Source organism: Centruroides vittatus, unplaced genomic scaffold (assembly GCF_030686945.1).
Source record: "Centruroides vittatus isolate TY-2023 unplaced genomic scaffold, ASM3068694v2 contig_790, whole genome shotgun sequence".
NCBI classification, from domain to species: domain Eukaryota; kingdom Metazoa; phylum Arthropoda; class Arachnida; order Scorpiones; family Buthidae; genus Centruroides; species Centruroides vittatus.
The window spans coordinates 856,104-875,357 of NW_027122510.1; the positions used below are offsets into that span (position 1 = coordinate 856,104).

Here is a 19,254-nt window from a genome sequence, read left to right on the forward strand (position 1 = left end):
ATGGAATAATGATAGTAAATAAGACAAAACAATAAAAAGTAAACAAAATGACACAGCTACAGATAAATGAACCACAGCAAAACAAAAAAACGGACAAACTAACAACGCGAAAACAATACAATAAATAAATAAACAATACAGCAACAACAATAAATAAACTACACAGAAACACTATAGCAATAACATTAATTTGCTATTTAAATTGTTTATTTATTTATTATTGTTGTGTTGTTTCCTTGTTGTATTTATTTATTGTTATTTATATACAAACGACAACAACAATTAAAGAAACAACACAGTAACAGACAAATAAGACAATAACAGAGAGCAACACAACAGTAAACGATACGATTGTGCACGTTATATTTATAGGTGATTACACTCTTTCATAACTTTCAGCGGTGTTAATAACACTTGGACTATTTTATCTCAAGAATTTCTGGAAATATCGAAAGGAAATGATTGCACGAGGAATTGACTTTATTTCTTACAGAGATTTTATTAACTTCAATAATTTGATATTAATAGTTAAGAGTAAATAACGAGCGAATGAATGAATGGCTGTTGCTTTCAACAGCACCTCCTACCGGATAAATTTTGCAACGGAGCAGTGCTGTGTCAGCCGCGGGACAGGGAACTAACAATTCACTATGGACATTATTGGAAAGGAATTACGCTTCCTCTACCTCTTTAATAATTTTTTAATTAATAAAAAACCTAACTAATGGAATAAATGGATTGATTTTTCAACAGATAGTTAATAAGTAAGTAATTAAAAATGAAAAAAATGTAGTAACTTAAATGTAAATTTATAAATAATTTTTAAATATTATACAATATATAAATATATATAATAAATTAAAAACAGTATATTTATTTTATATTTTATAGATTTTTCCTTGAAATTACCATTAATCACTAAATTCTTTACACTATAAGTAATATAAATGACTACCTTTCCACTAAAAAAATTTACTTTTTTAAATATTTTTCAAGTAAAATATATTTTTAAATATTATATAATATATTTATATATTAAAAATTTATTTTAAATATATTTTTTGTCGTAAACATCATTAATTATTGAATTCTTTACACGGTAAACACTATTAATCCCTGCTTTTTTTATACAGAAAAATGTATTATATATATATATATATATATATATATATATTTTTTTTTTAAAGTTATTTTTTAAATGTTATAAAATATAATAAATAAATAATATATTTATAGGTTAAATATTTAGTTTAAATATTTTTTAATGAAGAAACCTAATAAAATAAATAACAAAATTTTATTATTATATTGCATAATAATAAACTTATATTTATAGAAACTAATATAAATAAATATAATAAAATTTTAATTTAATAATTGCTTATTTTTATTAAATATAAATATTTATTTTATTAAAAATAATAATAAAAAAAGAAATAATGTTAACTTTTTATTTATTTTTTAAATATTACTTTAATTCTGATTAAAAATTTTTTTTAAAAAAACGTTAATTTAATTAATTTTTCGCTTATTTTATAGAAAAAAAATATATAAATTGAGTTAATAATTATATACAGAGCTAATTTAATTGATTTAAATTATTTATTATATCAATATTTATGCTTTTATAGCTACTATAATAATACATATGCAATAATGTATGAGCTGCTATTGTATAGATATTTATGTGCAACAGTAAGTATGCTACTATAGTTATTACAGTAGCATACTTACTGTTGCTTTGTTGTTGCATTATTGTACTGTACGTGCCAGTATAGATACTTATATTTCTACAATTATATATCAGTGACGCATGTGTTACTACACTGCAACAATACATATGCTATTGTATATATTTATACAACTTTATACGTGCTACCATAGCTATTTATAGTGCTACAGTGCAATAATATATGTGCTATTATGAATATTTACTCTGCTGCAATGCAATAATTTAAATGCTACTATAGTATAACATATTGTATTATACTACTATAATACAATAATTTAAATGCAACTTTAATGCAACGATATACAATGCAACAATTGATATGCTATTGTAAGTACTTATACTATCGTAGCACAACATTATATGTGTTATTTACTTACCTTTGAACAATGGAAACTGACGGGAGTATAAAAAATGGACGTTGTACAGTATATAGGTGGGCGTTATTGGAGGTTCGACTGTGTGTACCACTATAATATAACACACATATATACTTCCACAGTACAACAATATTTCACTATTGATGCTACTGTAGTAACATATTCCTAGTTTCGTGCATAGAATAGATTCATACACTAAAAATAATATTTACGGTTGCATGGTATAATGGGATGATCATGATGATTATATACTCTAACAATACTATTTAATATGACACATAAGCTAGTTTTATATTGTAGTTTATAGCAAACATAGTATACGGACGTATACAGATTTATTTACTGTAAATTACTTTACACACAAATAAACATGGGTTTATTTGTAATTATGATAATGATGCATATATCTGTATCAGTATCTGATATACTGTTTAAGTATACCTTAAGGATATTTTTAGAAACTATAGATTCCAAAAATATGATTTTTTTCTGAATTTTTAGATGAATATATTTCGATGGCTGTATATATTATTCATACTTTATACACGTCTGTTATACATATTTATAAACAAAAAGTTGCATAAAAATTACTGTTGAAGGACATTCAATAGTGGTTTAACTATGTAAATTTAAGAATGATTTAGACGGCTCATTATTTGCTCAGAAGTATATTTGCTAATAATATGAAAACTCTAAAATAATTCGGTTCATAGTACGAAATTTTATGGAAAGTGATGTGTTTTGATAGTGCTTTTCACTGTTTGAATTATTTTTGTGTGTGCTTTTGACGAATTTATGCTTTATATAAGCATATTTAATACAAAATTCATCAAAAACACGTACAAATTACTGAAAAAAAATCAAAAATTTACCAGAAATCACTGTCAAAAACACTACTTTCTATAAATTTTAGTGCTTATTCGATACTAATTTAGTTTATTTGAAGAATTTATGGATTAAATTAGCTTATTGAACATAATAATTTATCAAAAATTCAATATTTATAAAAAAATCAACGATCAAAAATACTAATTTTTAGGTAATCTTTTACCACAAAGTCTTTATGAAATACTCGATTTTTAACAGTTTAAAATACACTACACTAATAACTCTACTGTATTTTTTTTCTCACTGACTTTATTGATCACTGATTAAAATACTGATTTAAATATAGTTTTAAAAAAAGCATAGTTAGAAAGTGATTTGCTTTTCTACGATTGCTGATAATGCAAATCAGTTTTAAAACTGATTTGCATTATCAGCAATAACACCGGCAAGAAGTATGGAAGTTTAATTACGATTCAAATACTTTTCATTATGTCGTCAATTTATGCAAATTTCTAACATAAATGTAAATTTTATAAAAAAACATTAATAATAACTTAATTAATATTATGCTACTAAGGTAATAAAAGAAATCTTAACATTAATTTGTAAATTGTAATGAGATGAGTTTCGTTGCATGGCAGAGTAATTTATAAAGGATTGCTATTTCGTACGCACACATTTAACATTTTTATACTGTTATAGTAACAATATTTTTAATATAAAGTTTTAAATATGTTGCTGCAGGCTTTCAAAATATAACAGGATACTTTTGTGATGCTATTATTTTTGTAAACAGGGTTTAGAATAATGTTATATCAGTATAACAATAAAAATTCTTGATATATATGATTCAAGTCTTTTATTAAGGAATCGGATGCTCATATTTTATGAAGAGTGCAGTACTACGCTACTGTAATACTATATTGTACACTATACTATACTGTATTTTACGTTATACTGTACACTGACTGTTATATTATACTGTAAACTATATTACTAAATTAATACTACTTAGCAGTGGTTATATGAATTTACGATTTTATGCAAGTATTTTATAATATACTGTTAATCTTTTATGAGTCTAGCATTTATTGATGCTACTGTAGTAATAAAAATTTCGTATATAAATGTACCGACGTTACTAATACACACAAAATAATAGTAATCGTTAATATAATATAGTATTTTACAAATTACTTAGCTTCAGAGATACTATAAAAGTAAAATACTAATATAGTAACAAAAATTATTATGTAAGTTTACAGATACGCTGTAAATTCCTTACAAATAAAGAAGTGCTTATAAAATTTGAATTAATGTCGTTACTTATAAGATGATGCTAATTTTAACAGCATTAATTCGTACTTCTATCGTAACAGAATTAATTCATACTATTATTGTAATAAAATTGCTATTATATAGTTCAAAAATGAACAACAAAAAATAACAAAATTACTTTTAAAATGCCGTTAAAATCAACAGCACTTTATAGATAACAGCATTGTTTATACTACTATAATATCAAAATACTGCTGCAGTAATAAAGCCAAAAGAAAATCCTATCAGAAATATCATTTACAGACAATAATTTCTGTAAAACGAATTTGAATTGATCACGAATATAGGCCATATAAATACATACACTTCATATATATCTTTTGCCTTGAGGGAAGGTTTCTTAAATTGAATGCACCCACTCTTCTTACACATTTCTCGATATATTTTTTATGTTTATAGAATTATTTACAATGTATACTTCCTTTATAAAGATAAAAGAACATAAAAAAATTCCAAGATTTTTTAGAATCGTTCAAATAAAACCGAGAAACTGCCTGGTGACAGTGGGATGCAAATGCTTTTAACACTAGTTTATGAGCTTGAATGGCATGTGGGAGGTTTTTTTTTTGTAAAAAATGTATTTTTTTTTAGAGGATTTCTTTATTTTGGTATAACTTCGATGATTCAGCAGACAATTTGTGAGATCAGCTCTAAGAAAAGAATGAAAATTATCGATTAGGATTGAAAAAGATATAGTTGTAGATGTTGATAGAATGGTCTAGGATCAGGTATCGATACAGATGAGAACTTGAAATGAGCAAAATAAAATTTCAAATTCCGAATTTTCTATTGAAGTTTTCTTTTCCCTTTCTTCTAGAAATTTTTCTCTTTTCAAATTAAAGAAATTTATTCTAGAATCTAACGAAACTGAAATTTTATATTAAATAATGAATCAGTTTCTCACATACAATTCTTCTATTGTATTGTTTATTTTTCTAGATCTAATTCTAGATAATTCTTGTATTTTATCGTTTTACTTTTTATATTGAATTCTGGATAAATTTTTTAATAAAAATTTCTCTTTAATATCTATAAAAGCCGAAATTTTAGATTAAACAATCAACCTTTTTTTTTATATTTTTAACATTTTATTGTCTACTTTTAGATTTAATTCCGGATAACTTCTTCAGATGTTTGAAGAAAAAAAAAATTATTCTAGAATCGAAAAAGACAGAAATCTTTAATTAAACAATGAAACTTTTTATATTTTAATAATTTCTTTATTTTATTGCTTATTTTTCACACATTTTTAAGCTATAAGCAATGAAAATTTCTAATTAAAATAAATTTTTTTAAATATTTCTACTGTTGATTTTTACATTTTGAATAATATTTTAGAATCTAAAAGAAATAGAATTTCAGATAAGTAGTGAAATTTTTATATTTAAAATAATTTTCTTACGTTTTAACGTTTATTTTTTAGATTTAATTCTTGAAAATTTTAAAAGATTTTTTAATCAAACAATTCTTTCGTCGCATCTAAAAAAATGAAATTTTAAAGAATAAAAAAATAAAATAAAAGTAAGCTCTCTTCATTCTTAAATATTAAAAAAAAATGTTTTTAGAAAATAAATAAATAAATAATATAAAATTTAAACACATCGAAATAAATTTTAGAGGATTTTTAATAAATATATTTAGAGTTTTTAGAGCTTTATTTTATATTTAATTTTTAATTTATTTAAAAAATCTGATTATAAAATATAACTTAAATGTGTTTAAGTTTGTTTCCAAATTAAAAAAAAAACAAGCAGAAAGTTTTCAGAGATGATAATTTTTATATTATCATAAGTGATTCATTTAAACTCCAAAACTTTCAAAATTCTAAATATAGATATTTGGAATTAGAGCCAGAAAATTTCCTTAAAGATCAAAGAAGAAAACAATAAAATTGAATTTAAATTTGGTCGTAAAAATAATTTTAATATCTAAAGACTTCCCTTAAAAATATTATTAGAATTCCAAAAAAACACGATTTGAATTTTGGCTTTTGCTTAACGATTCTCAATACTTTCAATATATAAATACAGATTTTATCAAAAAATTCTAATATTTTAATTAAATATCTAAAAAAAACTTCCTAAAGTATTCCAAAAAATAGATTATAATCTTGGTTTTGTCTTAATAATAATTCTCCGTACACTTTCCTGTAAAATTAATAAATATTTTAATAAAGAAAAACATTAATTTTTTAGACTAATTAACAAGTGAAAATGGTTGAAACGAATGTAAAAAATTCTTATTATTATCAAAAAAATCTTTATTTTTTTTAGATATGTATTTTATAAGTAATTTTAACGACGTGTAAAGTCCATATCGATCGCGATCAAGATGGAAATCTGCCTCTAATCACTACACTTTTTAAAAAGGAATTATCTATTAAATTGATTTTTAGTAATAGTCAGCAATTCAGAGTTTAAAAAAAATCACCACTTGATTCAAAAAAGTCAGCATATTTAAGAGGATTTTCTTAGAAAGTGATGTGTCAATAGAATATAAGCTGAATTTTGCTAGAGTTATCTATTTATTTTTTATTTTTTCATAACTAATTTACATAAAGTTTGTGTTTTATGAGAAAATTTTAAGATTTAGAATTTAAAAATCTATTTAATTCGAATTTAATTAAGTTTTTTTTACTGATATAACGCTTTGTATATTGTCACTACTCACAAGAAGTCATCAAATATAACTTAATAAAATTTATATTTTTTAATGTATTTTTATGGATTATTTTAAATTTAGGACAGATATTAATTTGTTTTCTTAGATTTACAATCTAAAAAATTTATTAGAAGATTACTTAATTTAGATTTAATCAAGTTTTTGTACTCTTATATCGCTTTACATGTCATCTAGTTACAAGAAACCATGGAATAAAACGTAAAAAATTATTTTTGTAATGTTTATAGAATAATTTAACATTTATACATGATTAATTAGTAGAACTTGAGCATATAACTGCTTGTACCAGGATTGGATGAGAGATATCCTTGATGGCTATACCTGGTATCTCATACAATACTGCCTGTGTTCGAACCCAAAGGATAGATATCCTTGACAGATAATGGTTATGGCATCACAAGTGAATTGCCTATAGGCATATTTCGCAAGCCAAGAAAGTTGATGAAACGTTACGCTTCTTCTTTAAGTAACATGGATTAGCATTGTCCAGTCAGAAGATGGCGCCTAGAGTAAGGCAGAATTTCGGTTTCCATTATATTTTTCGTATATCACTAACTGGTCAGGGTTTCTGTAATGAGTACGAGTTTGAGCATGACTGAAATCCGATAGCATGCCATGCCATAATACTTGGTGCCAGAGCTGCATGGCATCAGAAATATATGTTTCCATCAATCCCCATATACATCAGACTAAACAGTGAGTTGTCTGAAAACACTTGACCAATCATTGTTCTAGTCTATATTTTTGGCACCACTCTGACGTCGATAGTGTAGGATCGAAATAAGTCACAATAACGAAAAGCTTGAAAAGCTTTCTTTGTAAAACAGGGCACACAGACATTTCCTGATGTACTGTTCTACTGTTGCCCTAATGTTAAAGATTTGACTCTGAGGTCTGTCAATGTCTTACAAGTGCCAGTCTTGTGCGACTCAAGTTTCGATGTCCTAGTTTTGTCATACTTGAAGTTCCAACATCTGTAATATACTATACGTTGGGTCTCTCATGCTGCAGTGAGACATTGTTAGTCACTTGCAATGCAACACACTGGTTCGGGTGATGCAGTTATAGACATACAATCCGTGCAAATTATATTTACACTTATGCTAGAATAATTCAGTGAATGTGACTCGCACAGGAATTTCGCGTATGGGCTGTAGCATGTATCTATGCGTGAATCTCTGTTTTAAACTATTCAGAATGCTTTTAGATTTAATATAACTATAGAATAATTATTAAAGAGTCTCGTTATATTGTTTTATCATTAAAAAATACTCAAATATTTTACATATTTAAGGTTACGTAGGACTCACTTTTCTCTTCCTTTCTCTCAAGAGCAAGAGCTTCTCTTCTTGCAAGAACGACTTTACTTTTTATAATTTGTGTTTTAAACTAAATATTCCTTAGAATCGAATCTAGAACGCAATATTCCTTCTCATAAACTTAAAATTTATTAAATTAATTAATTAATTCTCACAATTAGAAGTAATTTAACTTACACTCTACTGACGCAAATTATCTATAGAAAACTACTCTTTTAAGTAATAAAAATGCAAGAAAAAACGTGTGTATAAATGTTTATAAATTAAAATTTACACAATTATCTTTAAATTAAACTAAAAATAACATTTTAAATTTATTTAAAATACTTTAAAACTAGCGCTGAAGTTTATATCCAGTAAGCATACTCTAGTACTTACTGTCTACAAGCACTTAACAATAACTTAAACTAGTTAATAATTGTGTAATGGTGTAATTGAGTGTCATTTATTTAATTTGAAATTTTGACAATTCCAGACACGAACAAATTGAAGTAACTTTAGTAGAACTTGTCGCTCGGAGCTTCCAACAAAAACTTCTATGACGTATCTTAAGATTTTAATGACAAAAATAACTTCAAAAAAGTCACCACCCCTTACAAAAATATCCCGTTTGATAGCTTCAAATTATGTGTTATTTTGAAAATTAATTTTAGAAAATTAATTCATTAACTTGAGTGTTAAATTAACAGACTTTTTAGATTCTCTTTCCTTTTTTTCTTTAATTTTTTTTATTGATTTATGAATTTATTTTTCAGAAAATTATAAGTTTAAGTTGATTTTTAGATGATAAAACATCTTAAAAAATAATAATTTTTTCGAAATATTTTCTTAAAAAACACAAAATATAACTTTACTACGCTATTTCGAGGTGTCCATTGTTGGGAGGTGATCGTTATTGCAGGTTTTACTGTACACATTTAAAATAACTTACTACAGAAAACGCTTTGTGACAACGTTTATTCAGAAATATCTTACTGTAAACGTTTATCAAAAAAATATATTTAGAAAAAAAACGTTTTTAGTAGATTATTTATAGATTTATAAACGTTTTATGTCTGTATTTAGCGAATTTATAAACGTTTTTAGGAGATTTTACAGGGAAAATTCTTAGTAGATTTATTTCTGAATAAACATGAAAAAAAACGCTTTTAAAAAACAATTTAAGACGTTTATTTTACGAAATATTTTTCAAATAAAACATTTATTCAGAAATGTCTTTATAAAATATATTTGTTAAACGATATTTACTTTAAGAAATATTTTATTAAAAGCTTATTAAATATTATATTAAATGTTTATTAAAGCAATTATTTAAAAAGTAAAAAAATATAATTTAATAAAATTTGCTAAAATATTTCCAATAACGTACTTTGAAAATGCTTATTACGAATGTTTTTAAATACAGACGAACCTCCAATAACGGTCAAGGACCAGCTCTAAACAATGGAACGTTTGTTAAAAAAAAAAAAATGCATACAAAATAATATTTTGCACTTAATTTTCTTCGAAAAAGATAAGAAATTCTTGAAAATGGCCGCTGTTTGGAGGTTATTTTGTATATTTTTTATCCAGAAAAATTCCTGAAAATTCCAGAAAAATTCCAGAAAAAAGGACGATTTAGAAATGGTCGTTATTGAAGGTTTAACTTGTAAATAAATGTTTTTTAACATCGTTTTTTAACAGTTTTACTGAAAACGTTTTCTACAAACATTAATTAATTTTACAAAAAAAATCATTCAGTGAAATGCTTACTATAAACATTTATTTAAAAACATTTTTAAAAAAAATTCTTTCGAGTATTTTGTAGTAAATGGAAATTTTTTAAAAAAATTAATTAACCTTAAATTTCGAAATATAATTTTTAAAGAATAAACATAGAAATAATCATATTTAATTTAGTAAAATTATCAATTTTCTATGATTAAATTCATTTAAAAAATGTTTTTGATGATTATATTCTTAATCATTTAATCTTTCTTTCTAATAAAAAAAATTAAAAGTCTAAAAAAAAAATTTTTTTCTTACATCAAAATATAACTTTTGAAAGATTTTTTTAAATCTTCATGTCATCATTTTGACACTAAATTACATCAAAAATTATATATAAAAAAAGTACAAACATTTATTAAAAATTCATGAACTTTATTACATAAAAAGTTCGTCAATTTATGTAATAAAAAAATTTTTTGAACTTCGAATCTTCTAAAAAATTTGTAATTTCTAGCTTTTACGTATGAATATTAATAATATAAATAACAAGCTATTATTTATTATGACAATGTCACAATGCTCTCAATTTTAATAGTGTCTTGCCCCTTTACTGTACATCATACTTTTCCTGTTAACAGTAGTGTCATGCTGGTCATCTAACTAACTCCGTTTTCGAAATTAAGGAAGGACAGACAAACAGACAGACAAACGAATGACACTGAAAATTTATAGGTCTACAATTTTTGGAAATTGCAGCCCAAATATTTATATTATTATCTTTTCCTAGCATGTGACATGTACTGGATCTAAAACATTAGTTTTTAGTGGAGTATAAAAATAAAAAATGAGTTTTTAGAGTTATTGGGCTGAAGTTTTCAAACCTTGTAGACCTATAAATTCCCACCGGAATCTGTCTACATGTCTGTCCTTCCTTAATCTCAAGAACGGAGTTAGATAGATGGAAGTCGAGACCGAATACAGGAAACTTAGAGGCATGAGGTTCTGATTAACTGCACGAGAACTTCTGATTTTGAACGGAAGTGACATTATTTCAATTCAAAATTTTTTCCTGGAAGGAGTCAGATAAATGACTGGCATGACCCCATTGCTAACAGGAAAAGTATGATGTACTGTACAGGGGCAAGACTGTATTAAAATTGAGGGCATTGTGACGATATCACAATAAATGATTTCTTGTTTATTTTATATAATTTAAAACATCCAAAATTAATGAATGAATATAAAATAAACGTTAAATTATTATTTAAATGTTGAATAAATCTTATAAGCAGATAAATACCCTTCCTATGAATGCTTAAGGTTCAAAAACATATTTTACTGAACAATTTTTTATTAATATAAAATGTTTTGAATTTCTTAACTTATAAAATCTCATAATTTATAATTTACATATATAAATATTAATAATTAATAATGTAAATACATTGATATAGTTATTTTATACGATAAGGCACATGCATTTACTCTTAAAGGATCTAAAAAAACTAGTTAAAAATTACACGTCAATTAAATCATTTTTAAAACATTTATTTATAATCTAAATTCTTAAAATTAGTAAATAAACATAATTTCGTTGAACAAATCATATATAAACCTTAATATTAACAAGAGATGAACACATTCCTTATGCTATACCTAACCTAGGATAAACAAAATACTCCAAGGTATAATTTTGGATAATTTAAAGCTTAATAAAGAACAGAGTATAAATTTAATTGAAGTATTAATCGAATTTAAAACAAAATCTCCATCTAACAAGGAATTTCGTTAATCCTATTGTCCACCTGCTTCACGATACGATCAAATTAATTAACATTTACGTTATTGGAGTTAACCTTCTACTTCGACGCTAATTTCGATAAAATTAAGAAAACCAGTTGTACTAATTTTGGTTAAAAATGGTTCCAAAACCTGTAAAAAACTAAAATAAGTCAGTAATTTAATTTTCTAAATTAATTTTATTAAGATTTTCAACTGTTTTCTACATAATTTCATTAACAGTAGCATCTTCTTTCCAGCATCCTCTTGATCTTCCGCATCTTTTTTCCTACATCAGCTCTTGATCTTTAGCATTATTTTATGTTAAAATTATCAAATAAATAAGTAAACCAATTATATTTATATTATTTTTAAAGATTTAAGCTTTTTAAAGATGTAAATTATATAAAATTTGAATAATTATATATATTTAAATATTATTAAAAAGAAATTAAACTGTCCGATCCATCTGCGGACTATTAGAAAACTTGTTCTACTTTTGTACATTATTAACTTTTAAGTTTAAAATTTGTAATTTTTATATTATATACGAAAAATTTAAATAATCTAAAACTGAAAATAAACATCATTAATAAAATAATTTTTTAGAAGAAAAAATGTTTTAGAAAAAAGAAGCAATTATTAAGAATTGCTATAAAAATGAATTTTATAGGAATTTCACGGACCTTTTTTTTTGAAGTTTTGTCTATAACAAAAATGTACAATTTTATATTTGAAAATTTTACATTTAAAGTGATTTTTTTTGAATATTTTATATAAATGAAATTCGAATTACCAGTGTGATATTTCTATATAAACACTCACCAATCTTACCACTCTGTTTCTGTAAATTTCCGGTTTAGTTTGAGAATATACAAACAAACGTCCAGACAAACAAACAGCTAAATGAATACTAATAAAGAAATTTAAATCTCTGGTTTGAAATTCTAATAAAGCTTCAATATTAGAACTTTAAAACTTATCACCTTGAAAATTTTAGCCTGGAGGACAGACACACGAACGTAAAATCCATTAAAGTTTATTAAAAGCCAGTAATATGGTTCCTGATTGGAAAATAATATGTAGAATAATACTCTCCAACCAATAGATGGAGGATGACTTCTGTATACAAAGCGAGTGTTTACTTCTCTAGAAGTGTAGCTCGCGAGCTCTTAGTTGAGAAATTATTGTAGAAAACATCTCTAGAACAATATTTTTGACTTATAAACCCGGTTTAGTAGCATAAAAAGTTGTAGAATCGTGGCAAAGATGGATTCGCGAGCTACTTGAAAAAAATGTAAGCATATTAACTTGCATGTAAAAATGACAAAATTTCGAGATTTTTATATAAATTTTTATATTTTAATTATAAAAATCCTTAAAATTTACAATTTATTTTATAGATTTATTATTTGATAAGTATCAAATATTAAAGACAGACAAGCATACAATCAGACGAAACTTCAAACAGGAGAATGACAATTTCACGTGTTCATTATTATAAATTTTAGAGTAAATTTATTGTAATTCTCTAAATATAACCTACTTAAAACTTTATAACGTGTAATAATCAGGGTTAGGAGTTGAATATTAATTAGAATTAAAGAATTAAACTGGACCAATTAACTTAGAAAGTTACAAAATCCCCCCTTTCAAGTAACACAAAGCGTGTTTATTTTATTCGATTTTTTCAAGAATTATAATTAAAAACTAATCATTATTCTTCTAGAAATCACGTAAAAATCTTCTAAAAATAGCAAAAATAAATTGGAAACTTCAAAAAAGTTCTACAAAAGTCTCTTGTTACTCATTGTAAGACCCATTGGTACAGTCAGCAGCACAGATTTAATAGCAGATAGCACATAAAAGTGTTGAGAATAATGAGACCGTCCGGTTGTCTGAACGTGTTAAAATATTCGATTGTTTTATCTCAATTAATTTAATTAACCCAGAATACTCGAAGCATTTTATTGAAAGAGATAGAAAATTGTTTTTATTTATCATTAATTAATATTAATAAAATTAATAAAGTTTTAAATATCTCTTTATCTGAAAAAATACCTTGCACAACAAGATGGGATGTTATTTAAATTAAAATTAAAAAATTCGAATCTTTTTTTTATATATATATTTTCTGATGGTTAATTAACAAGCTGATAAGCTGATAATTGACTTTCGATAACGGTTTTTATCTTGGATAATTAATTTTATATAATAATTATACGACTTTTATAAAAATTTACATGTCATTTTTACAATTTTTTCATTGTTAAATATATTCTAGAATTAATTTTCTATTTTTCTTATATATATTATATACAGACACGTGTATTTAACTTAAATATATACTGTTATTCTTAGTTGATTGACTTTATAAAGCTCTAGAATAATGTAGTCTTCAGTAAATCGACTTTACGAATTTATAGTGACGAGCTGTCAACCTAATTTAGTTGCTGAGAAACTCTGTTCCATTCCAATCACCTGTACAGTACATCCTGACTGTGTGTCAGCTTATTTTATAACCTGAACGATCTGGAAAAAAGTAGATAATTTGAAATCTCGATTTAAAAAAAAAAATCTATAAAAATAAATTGTTCTTTCTACAATCATTTTCTGATAAAATTATTATTTTATTTTATTTTATTTTTTTCCTTTATAATTTATTTTATAATTTTATTACAGATAAAATTTGATCTTCAGTATATTTTTTTTGAAACGAGAAGTATTTTTTGATGTTTTATAAAATAAAATTTATTTAATTAAAATAAATTCATTTTATTAGAAGTGACGTTGGCTTATTTGAAATTTTTCTTTGATTATTTAAGAATTTGAAATGGTTCTAGAGAACATGTTTTTGGAGGTTTGAAAGCTTGAAGAACCTCCTTTCAAACCTAAAGATTTCAAGTGAAGAAGAGGTTTTTCAAGGTTTAAAACCTCAAAAATAAGGCTCAAAAGCTTATGAGGATGTTGAACCCAAAAAATTTACCTCTAAAAAGTATGATTGATTCAAGTGAATAAGATGCTAAACTAGAGAAATTTTATACCTCTAGAAATGAAGAGGAAACTATTTTCAAAAATATATTCTTTAGAATTTGAGTTAATTTCAAATAATTGTGTTTGGCATCCAAAAACATTACTCTTCTCTAGAATATAGATTTAATTCAACTTTAAAGAAGAATAACGTTTTTTTAAATACAATATCCTCTTCACTTCTAAAGGTAAGAAATTTTTCCAGTTTAACATTTTATTCACTTGAACCAACTAAACTTCCAGAGTTAATGAATTGTTCAGCTTCAGCATCTTCTTCATTCAAGCGAAAACAACATCTAGAGATTTATAATTTTTTGAAGTTTATCATCTTTACTTGATCTACATTAAAATTCTACATATGAGAAATTATTTTGAGAGGTAGCATTTTCGTTTGAACTAAATCTAACTTTAAAAACAAGAGAATTTTTGAAGCTCGCCATACTCTTCACTTTTAGATATAAGAGGTTTTCAAGTTTGGTATCTCCTTCCTAGTTAAATCCATCTTCCAGAGATGAGGAATTAATACGAGATTAATATTCGATTCATTCCTTCATTGGAGCTAAATCCAAATTCTTGAGAAAAAGAATTTTCTAGATTCAACATTCTTTTCACTTGAATTTTTAAACACAGAAGTTGAGCATCACTTGAAGTGAATCCATTTTTAAAAAATATAAAATTTTTTACGTTTACTACATATATATTTTTTAATTTATAAAACTAGATTTCAATTAAAAAAGAAATAATTTTAAGTAAAATTAATTAAGTAGTAACTCTGAAAACAATTAAAGGTAATTAAACAAATTAATTTTTATTAAAAATTCTATAAATCAATTAAAATTGTTAAGATTTAAATTTTTTATTTTTCAATTGAAATTTAAAATTATTTTAAAGATCTTAATTAATATAAATTAATATAAATTTACATATTATTTATTTATTTATTTAAGAAAAAATGTCATTAAATAGGATTAATTAAAAATAAAACTTTAAAAAATGATTAGGGAAAAATATAGAAATTTTTTTTTTATAAGAAATTAAAAATATATAATTTTTTTTTTAAATTCGAAAGTAAATTAATTAAAAATTAAATTGTACAAATATTAAATGAATTTTTAGATGTAAAAGAAAATTTGCATTAAGAAAATTATTTATATAATCTATATCTGAATAACGGACATTGACGTAAATATAAAAATGGCCGTTGTTTGGAGGTTTTTCTGTATACTTTTGTATTGTTTAAGTAAAGTTCCTTAAAAAATGGCGACTGTTTAGGTGTGGTCGTTGTTAGGAGGTGGCCATTGCCGGAGGTTCGACTGTATATTTATGTATGAATTACAATATAAAATTTATTTTAAAGACACAGGAAAGAGACACGTTGTAAATTCCCGCGTGCTTGACAAACAGTAGACACGTGCTTCAGGACAGAACGAAATTTCAACACAGAAGGAGCACATGTTTGTATCTTCCTTTTTGGCTGCAATTTTCAAATTGCAGACATATAGATTCTCACTATCATCTGTCTGTCCATCCTTCCTTAATCTCGAGAATGGAGTTAGATAGATGAAAATCGAGACCAGATATAGAAAGCTTAGAAGCCGGCGATCTCTATTAATTAACTATATAAGAACTTCCGATCTGGTCTGGAAATCATGTGAGTTTTTAAAATTAAATATGATTAAAAATTGCATTACTTGTTTGTATGAAGACGTGTTTAGCAGATGGAAGACATGTTTGTATATTCCTTGTTTGTTTGTATGTCATAAAAATATACAAGCTTCAATATTCCATGTGATAAAGAACATAAATGTAGTTTCAATTTTCTTATATTGGAGAATGCAGAACAAACACTACTAGTTGCTTAACTTTCCCAACAAAAACATTTAAAATTGTGGTGGCGCCATCTGTTACGATATTTTATTAAAAAAACTTTTTATATTATTAATTTTTATAAACTGGCAAAAAGCCAAATTATGAGGATAATGATGTATAAAAAATTGTAAATGCTAATAACGAGTAAAATCGCCATTAAGTCTGACCCCACTCGAGATATGACACGTGACCCCCTATATATTCTCCACCTTCTTGATCTTTACTTACCAAAATTTAATAGCATCACTCTCCCTAATAAACAAACCTCCCTAAATATTTTCAAAAATTTTCGACAAAAGACACAGGAGTTATTAAGCTTCGAATTAGAGGAACAAAAACAAAACCCCCTAAACGCACATTAACATACATACATACAGAAAAACTCCGAATTTTTTCAAAGACACCTGAGTCTAAAAATGTAAAAAACTTGGGTTGTCATTTTTTAACCATTCGCTATACTTTCCCTCTGTTATATATAACAGCCGGGGAAGTAACGAACACGTGCTTCATTGTTCTACATAAATTTAAAGTGTATTGATGTTTTTATTTATTAAAATACAGAAAATACTCGAATCAAGAAGATAGATCTACATAAACTATAAGTTCACTCGGTTCTTTTTTTACAGATATAAGTAAGAGTCAATACTTTAACTCCTTACTTTGAATTGTCAATAAATAACATACAAAAAGTAAATAAGCAATAAGAATCGAAAAGTTTACATTGTCCACAGATAAAGAGATTTGTAAACAGGATCAAGATAAAAGTAGCAAAAATGCTACAAATGAGATCACCTTTCCTTATCTGCAGCTGCGATTTTCACGTACTTATAAGACAAAATACATGATTTGATGGTCCAAATAACATTTGTTAATTCTCACCAATCTTTGCATGAGTTAAATTTAGCAAAAAAAAAAAAAAAAAAAAAATTATACTAAATGTAAAAATATATGTGTATGTTATGGGCGTGTTTATGCGGGTATACTTTTTGTGTTTTCATATGGTTTTCGTTTCTTCGTTTAGGCATTTGTACAATACCTGTGTTATGTTTAGGTATTTGTACTGTTCCGTATTGTTTTTAGGTGTTTGTACTGTACTGTATTGTGTTTAGGTATGTGTTAACCTGTGTGTACTTCTTTGTGTATAGATTTTCTGCAAAAATATCAATCTAGTATGAATAATATCAAAAATAGAAAAAAAAATCCAGTTTAATTAGTATTATTAAATTAGTTATTAATTACCTAATAAACAAATAATTTATTTATATATTTTATATGAAAAAGATTAATTTTAATATTATATAAAGTGATATGCTACGGCTGACTGATTAAACGATTATGTTAATTATTGAAAGTTTTCGAATTAAGCAATTAGAGATTGCATATTTTCAAATGCAAATTATAATTTGTTGAATAAATTTAATAAGTTAATAATTATTAAATTTATAATAAGATTAATTTTCGATTTTATTTTCTTTATAGAAAGAATAAATGAAGTGTAACTTGTTAAAATATTTTAAAACATTTTACTATATTATAAATTTGTTTTAAAAAATTTATTTTAATTTCTTCTAAAGTAGACTTTTTAGTTTAAAAAATTTAAATCTAGATTCGTGTTAACACGCAAAAATTGGACTGCAATTTTAAAATTGCTAATCTATAAACTCTCACTGGCTTCTGTTTGTCTATTGTCTGTCCTTCCTTAATCTCCTCCCTCTTCTGTCCTTAAGAACGAAGTTAGATAGATAAAAAATCGAGACCAGATATGGAAAGGAAAGGGGCAGGAGGTTTAGATAGATGACCTGCATGACTCCCTTGTTAACAGGAGAAGAATGATTTACAGGGGCAAGACACTACTGAAATTGAGAGCATTGTGACGATGTCAAAATAAATAATTGCTCTTATATTATTTAAAATTAACAAAACTTTCTATTATTATATTAAAAATATATTGTGAATAAAAAGAACTTCATTATAATACTACTGTAGATATTTAGGCTGCACAAAAGCCAGTTAACAAGGTTAACTTATTTTTCAATATATATATGCCAATTGACTTTTTGGCCACTGTGTATATATTTATTAACCATATATTAAACGTGTATTTTTTGAAACAAAAAAAAAATAATATTTTGGAATGTTTTACTTACTTTTTAAAATGTAAATTATTAAAAATAATGGAAAAATATATAAATATTTATATAAAAATAACGATTTAAACTACTTAGGATAATAAATGTGTGAAGTGTAAAAAGTATTAGTGGTTAACCAAAAGAAGAATAAGAATAAAAGATCAAATAAAGCTTTAAATAAGATTTTCTCAACTGCGTTCTTATCTCTCAATCACTAAAATATATCTTAAGGATTTATTGATTCATGATCTTGTATAATATCGCATTTTATATAAGCTCTCCTGAAAGATAAACTCGTTTGCTTTTTTAGATGTTCAGAAAATTCGTATTTTTCGAATGAATATAAAAATATATCAGAAAAAAAATTTTATATGAATTTAAAGATTTCAAAGGTTTATTTCCCCCCGATATTCATTTTTTGAATTCTAAAAAGTTCTACAAACGGTTTTTAAATCGTAAAA

The 19,254-nt window shown here is 24.7% G+C and overlaps 1 protein-coding gene across 1 annotated transcript in view; it reads left to right on the plus strand.

Moving 5' to 3' along the window:
- The first annotated feature begins 334 nt into the window (after window positions 1-334).
- The window catches only part of LOC136981766 (gamma-aminobutyric acid receptor alpha-like), a 44,068-nt gene continuing 25,148 nt past the window's right edge, over window positions 335-19,254 (plus strand). Inside the window, exon 1 of the mRNA XM_067278140.1 lies at window positions 335-764. The gene's annotated coding sequence lies outside the window, so the exon portion shown is untranslated. The remainder of the gene's footprint in view (window positions 765-19,254) is intronic.